Source organism: Bidens hawaiensis, unplaced genomic scaffold, assembly GCF_021521415.1.
Source record: "Bidens hawaiensis isolate Kalapana, Puna unplaced genomic scaffold, B.hawaiensis_p1.1 tig00048255_1, whole genome shotgun sequence".
NCBI lineage: Eukaryota > Viridiplantae > Streptophyta > Magnoliopsida > Asterales > Asteraceae > Bidens > Bidens hawaiensis.
This window is the reverse complement of record NW_027498643.1, coordinates 40,219-46,503: the sequence shown is the minus strand read 5'-3', so window position 1 is coordinate 46,503 and position 6,285 is coordinate 40,219. Positions and strand designations below refer to the sequence as shown.

General features: G+C 39.7%; 1 long non-coding RNA gene across 1 annotated transcript; it reads left to right on the top strand.

Annotated features, from left to right (window-relative positions):
• Positions 1-517: 517 nt before the first annotated feature.
• Positions 518-1,472, top strand: LOC143597422 (uncharacterized). The gene is made up of 3 exons (XR_013146905.1): positions 518-712; positions 774-863; positions 923-1,472. It is a non-coding gene; the product is annotated as an uncharacterized LOC143597422 (long non-coding RNA).
• Positions 1,473-6,285: the final 4,813 nt, after the last annotated feature.

The window sequence follows — 6,285 nt, the reverse complement described above, 5'->3', positions numbered from 1 at the left end:
TATCAACAAAGGGTAGCTGGGGCATACAACAAAAATATAAGGCTTAGAATATTTCAAGAAGGAGATCTAGTCTTGAGGAAAGCCTTCCAAAACACAACTAATCCAGCAGATGGAAAGCTAGCACCCAAATGGGAAGTCTCTACTTGATCGAGTCAGAAGCTGGAAAGGGGGCATATCACTTGCTAACTATGGAAGGCAACAGGTTACCCAGAGCATGGAACGCTATGCATCTCAAAAAGTATTTTTTATAGTCAGGATCTAGTATCCTTCAAAAATCAAGCATCCATCTAGGATCAAGGATCCTAAAATTGGTAATATCAATTTGATCATTTATTCATTTCATATTCTTGTTATTTTAAGGATAATGTATTCTTAACATTTATCTTTTCCAAGTTTTTAAGTAACAATGCAGATTTCAATAAGAGGTTCAATGTCTAAGAGGTTGGCCACCTCTCCCTCAAGCTTAAGGTACATCTCTATTTTCCTTGGCCTAGCCCACGATTGGGTAAGACCCCCGATGGTCATACCCTCCAAGGTTTAAAGGTTTTCACCTTTCTTATAAGTTAGAGTTTCTACACTCTCGCCTGGAGCGCACGCTATCCAACGTATAGTCCGGGGCAGCGGGACCAGTACACGCTTAGTGGCTGACAATTTCGTTGCTTTCGGCTATATGGAGGATCCTACGATTTATGGTAGACGTACCATACCACCGGTTTATAACGTTTTCACGTTATCTCAAGACAAAGGTTTCTAACATTTTCATGTTAGCTAAGGTTTATAATGTTTTCACGTTATCTCACGTTTGGGCTAAATCCTAGTTTGGGCGAGTCCCCAGTTAACATCCGTATTTGGTCTTGTCCCCAGTTTTGGGCTTGTCCGCAATTTTGGGGCTTGTCCCCAGATTACACGGGCTTGTCCCCAGATTACACGGTCTTGTCTCCAGTTGCACGGGCTTGTCCCCAGTTTATTTTATGGGCTTGTCCCCGGTTTATTGGGTTTAATCCCAGATAATATCATAAGTTATTTGCATCAGGTATCATAAATTAGATTCTGAGGATCACCGAAGGATTAATACTTATGGATTCAAAATCCTTTAATTCAGTTTTATAAGGATTGCAAAAGGATCAATACTTATGGTAACTTAGGTCTAACAAGACCTTACGGGAGAAGGATATACAGCCGGAAGGGAAGTTCCCAAGGAAACTCCATTGATATATGACAATTATATCCAGCTTGTCAAATCTGATATGTTTTTGCAGGAAGTTTGAATTCAAAGGCAAAATGACAGCTGTGATCTTATCACAACCGCCATTTTGGGGGTAATTGTTAGTGCACAGAAATTTGACACTGTGGATATGTTATCCTGGCATATGTTTTGGATCAGTTATCCTTAGCGTGTGTTCTAGATCCCGTCAGGATCAAGGATCCATAGTACTTATTATTTACTAACAGTTGTTCTCACGTGTGGTCTTATATTTAGCATGTATAACGGTTAGAAGACTCAGTCTATCCACTAAATTGCAGTCAAGAAAATATTGACGTGTCTGGATTAATTATCCTTCTGAAGAGTTCCAGAGCTATGTCAGGATCATGGATTCTCGGTATTTGCTGCTATTAACGGTTGTATCTTATATGAAGGCTGATATTTTATAAGTGTAACGGCTAGAAGACCTAGTCTACCACCTATTTCGCAGCCTGAGTGATGGATCACGTGGTCAAAGTGGCTGTTACGATTATATTGAAGACATGGCGGATTTTTAGGGATAATTATTTAACAGTCTTTATTATTAATAACTCCATTGAGTTATTATCTTATATATATAATTGAGATATGGTCGATTAGGAGAAAACATGTATTCTCACACACACTAGAGCAGAACAATATATTCTCTCTACACACTAGCTTACTTTGTAACATCGATCATCAACTCCACAACACTTGTAACCACCTTTTATTTATCAATATACTTGACGGTGATAGTTTTCACCGTCTGAGGGATTTTTGTACAGGAGACCACGATAATCACATACTCATCGACCAAAGGTTACCTTGTTGATCTTTGACCGAAAAGAATCGACCAACGATTACTTAGTTAATCCTTGACCGAGGAAGTTCGACCAGAGATTACCTTGATAAGTTTTGACCGAAGTAAGACTATCTTAGTTAAGGCTTTTTCCCTCGTGATCAAATCACTGTGTTCACACAAATTACGATTACGCATCCAATATTATCGAATTAGCACTATACCTCACTTAACAGATTTGGATACATTACCCTTGAGTGATTTTTATCCAAAACAATAATGGTTAGCAATAAATAAAGTGACAATCAAACCGTCATGGTGTGGATCTTGGATGTTTGAGTTATCTTCTTCATCAAAGAAGATCCTTCTATCAGTTGTCAAAGTGGTGGATATAACCGGTCGTTCTCCATTTTCCAGCTTGGTCTCTTTGGCGTGCCTTTTTGCAGAAGAGAAAGAAGTTCCGCATATGACTGAGCCTCCGGAGATGAAGTTGATCACTTGAGGATCTGGTGGGGGCGAAGTTGCTTTTTGAGGAACCCCTTCAGGATCCTAGATCCTGGACTTTTTTCTTCCAAGAGCTCTTAGAAGTGGCCCTTGCTCAGGAGATATCCAATTTCCCTCATTAAGCCAATACAATCATTAGTCAAATGACCTAAGTCCTCATGGAATGCACACCATTTGGACTTGTCTTTGAAGGACGTTGTTTTCTAGTTCTTTCGAGGCCACCTTAACTACTCACCTAGATTCTTTATGGCACAAATTAAACCATGAGTATCCACTGAGAAGCAGTATTATGAGATGCTCGGGTAGTCTTCATCGTCATCTCCTTCTTCAACTGCTCGGACATTTTGGTTGTTGAATTTGGAGTACAACTTCGAGTTGTTGTTCCTGTATGAGGATCCTTTATTCTTGTCAGGGGAGTCTTGCTTCGTCTGAGCCACTAATCGTTCTTGGATCCTTTTATTATCTTCCAGCCGTATAAACCTCAGGGCCCTGTTCCTCACTTCATCTAAAGACCTGCAAGGAGTCATCACAAGATCATCATAAAAGGGGAAGCTCCTCTGAAGTCACATCTTGAATGCTTCAACAACGGTTGCCATATCAAGATTGAGGATTTCCAGAGCTTCCATGTCAAACCTTGTAACGAAATACCTAAGGGACTTATCATAAGGCTGGACAACTCGGTATAAATCACTAGTTAACTTCTCAAATTCCTACTACAAGAAAATTGGCTGTTAAACAAGTTAACTAAATGAGAAAATGAATTGACAGAGTAAGGAGGGAGACTTAGCAGCCATTTGAGTGCAGATCCTGTTAGTGTGGATCCGAAACCTTTGCAGAGACAAGCCTCCTTGTGTCTTTCAGGGATTGGATTAATCTCCATCCTCTCCCTATATTGAGAAATATGCTCTTCAGGATCAGTGGTCTCATCAGAAGTCTTCATGTTGGGGGTCTGAAATCGCTTTGGATTTCAACATTACAAATGGGTGGGGCAAATCTTGATAACTTGTGGCTCCCTTCTAGTATTTCAGGAATTGGTCGGACCACTCCTGGTACGCTGGATATCATATCCTTAAGCTTTTTCAGTTCTATAGCCAAAGCTTGGTTAATACCTGCATCCTACATGGAACCACGATTAGCATTTAAGGATATAGGATCATACAAGTTACCTCTTTGTTGTGTGAAGGTCGGCATTCCAGAAGAGTTGCTGAGGTAAGATCTGCTACATAAGTTGGTCCACCAGATGCGATAGTCTGCATGGGGATAATATCTCTTTCATGGACTTCCTAAGATCTCTGATGCTGAATTCCGGAGGATCCTTGATTCTGGAGGAAGGATCCTTGAGGCTGAAAGTTGTAAGATCCTTGATAGCATACCCTAGAGGATCCTGGTTGAAGAATTGATGATCCTTGATGAAAGGTCGAGGACCCTTGAACCTGTTGGCCCATGGATCCCTGATTAAGAATGCATGATCCTGGCTGGAAGACTGAGGATCCTTGAGTTTGTTGAGCCATAGATCCCTGTTGAAGGATAGATGATCCTTGCGTGAACTGAGCCAAGGATCCTAGAGTGATGAAATCCAACATCCTAGGCACCTAGGGAGTCTGATCCTCCGCTGGCCTATTAGTCTTCTTGAGGTCTTCTTTATCCCGAAGTACCCTCTGATTAGTCTTGTTTTGTTGCTCCAGGTATGCTTTAACCTGTGAAATCATAGCAGAAACATCATTGTTAGTATTAACCACTAAAGTGGCAGCAGTGGTTTTCGAGCTCTGGAAGACTGGTAGTTGCGTCTTGTATCCAGCAGCAGCAGCCGCCCTTGGTCCTCCCGTTATTGGAGGAGGCATCGGCGGCAAAGTTCTTGATGAGAGAGGAACCATATATGGTATGGTTGATGAAGTAAAAGTTAATTGAGAGGCCATTGATAGTGATATGGATATGAGAGGTTGAAAATTTATAGGAGGTAATCTGGATTATAGCACCAATTGCCCCACGGTGGGCGCCAAATTGTTTTGGAAAAAGTTCTACTAAGGAAAAAAACCCCGGGTGATGAAAAATCATCTATCACCACTTTATTAATATCAAAAAGGTTACAAATGGTGGAGATATTGATCAGTGTTACAATGTAAGCTAAGTGTGCGAGCTATGAACGAGAGATTGCTCAGGTGTGTGTGTATACAAGTGTCTTTCTAACTGATCGTCTATCTCAATTATAAAGAGAAAACATAATAACTAACTAATATTCCTATATTCACGCCACTATTCCACTAGCCGTTTATTCTTCATTGACCACGTGCGGAAGTCGTCAAGTAGCGCAAGAATAGGATGACTTAGTCCTCCAGCTGTTATATCTATCAAACACAACACCATTCAAATACAATTATTAGTAAACATATAATACCAATAATCCTTGATCCTTTACAATATGGAATATATCGTAAGGATAAGTGATCCATAAATTAATCAAGGATAGAGGATTCTTAGCATAAATTCTATGCCCTAACAATTTGGCCAAGAGTTTTACTAAAAATGTGAGTCATCAACCTTCTGTGGCATATGTTTTTACCAAATCTCAACATGATCATGTGGACATGCGAAGTTGTTTTTTTTGTGGTTAACAAGGTCATGTGGTGAGAAACTGTGGACAGAAGAGATCTCAAAATCTTCATCCGTTTTTCAAGGACCAATCGAAATCGGTTCCTGTGATAAAGGAGATTCTAAAACGATCTTTGTCGTGTGATGATGATACTCACATCATGTTTTCTAATGTGAATCCACGTAAGGTGATTCATGTGCATGAAACATCTGGTCAAGTAAAACCAAAGTTTGTTCCAACCGAGCCAATATGCAAGAACGTGAACTCAAAAGTCATTCAAGCTACCTATCTAAGACGAAAGTCTAAAAGGCCGATAACTTATTCCCAAGTTGCTGAACAACAATTGAATTCGGCTAAAACTGATTCTTCTCATAAAACTCAAAAGGTGCCCAAGACTGAGGTCTGGGCTGCCTTTTTGAACTAATCACTTTCAATTTGTGTGTAGCGTACATCCAAGACCGTGTCTGGTGAGAACTGGATAATGGATAGTGGATGTTCTCGTCATATTACTGGAAATCTCGACCTCTTAACAAATGTTAGAAATATTCAAGGAGGTTATGTTGCTTTTGCTGGGATTTCTGGGGGTATGATAACACAAGAGGGTGAAGTTTCAAATGGGCATATCACGTTTGAGAAAGTCAACTACTGTGATAAAGTTGATCATAACTTATTAAGTGTGTCGTAAATTTGTGACAAAAAGTACACTACTGTATTTAACAATCAAGAATGTCTGATTCTAAAACCGAGATACGTCATTCCTGAGGACATGGTTGTCATGCGATCACCTCAATCGAATGATATTTATGTCTTAAATATGAGTTCTAAGGTATCTACATCGATTGAAACATGTTTCGTCTCTAAAGCAACTGCGAAGGACTATATTCTATGGCATCATAGGATGGGTCATATTCATGTTTGAAAGATGAATTATTTAATGGCAAATGACTTGGTCGAAGGTGTTTCTTTGAATAACTTTAAGTTAAATGACCACTGTGTTGCTTGCAAGAAAGGAAAATAGAAGAAAAAGTCACATCCTTCTAAGTTATTTAATTCCATTGATACTCATTTGGAATGACTTCATATGGATTTGTTTGGTCCTGTGAATCGTGCGAGTATTGCTGGAGACTGGTATTGTTTAGTTGTCGCCGATGACTATTCAAGATATTC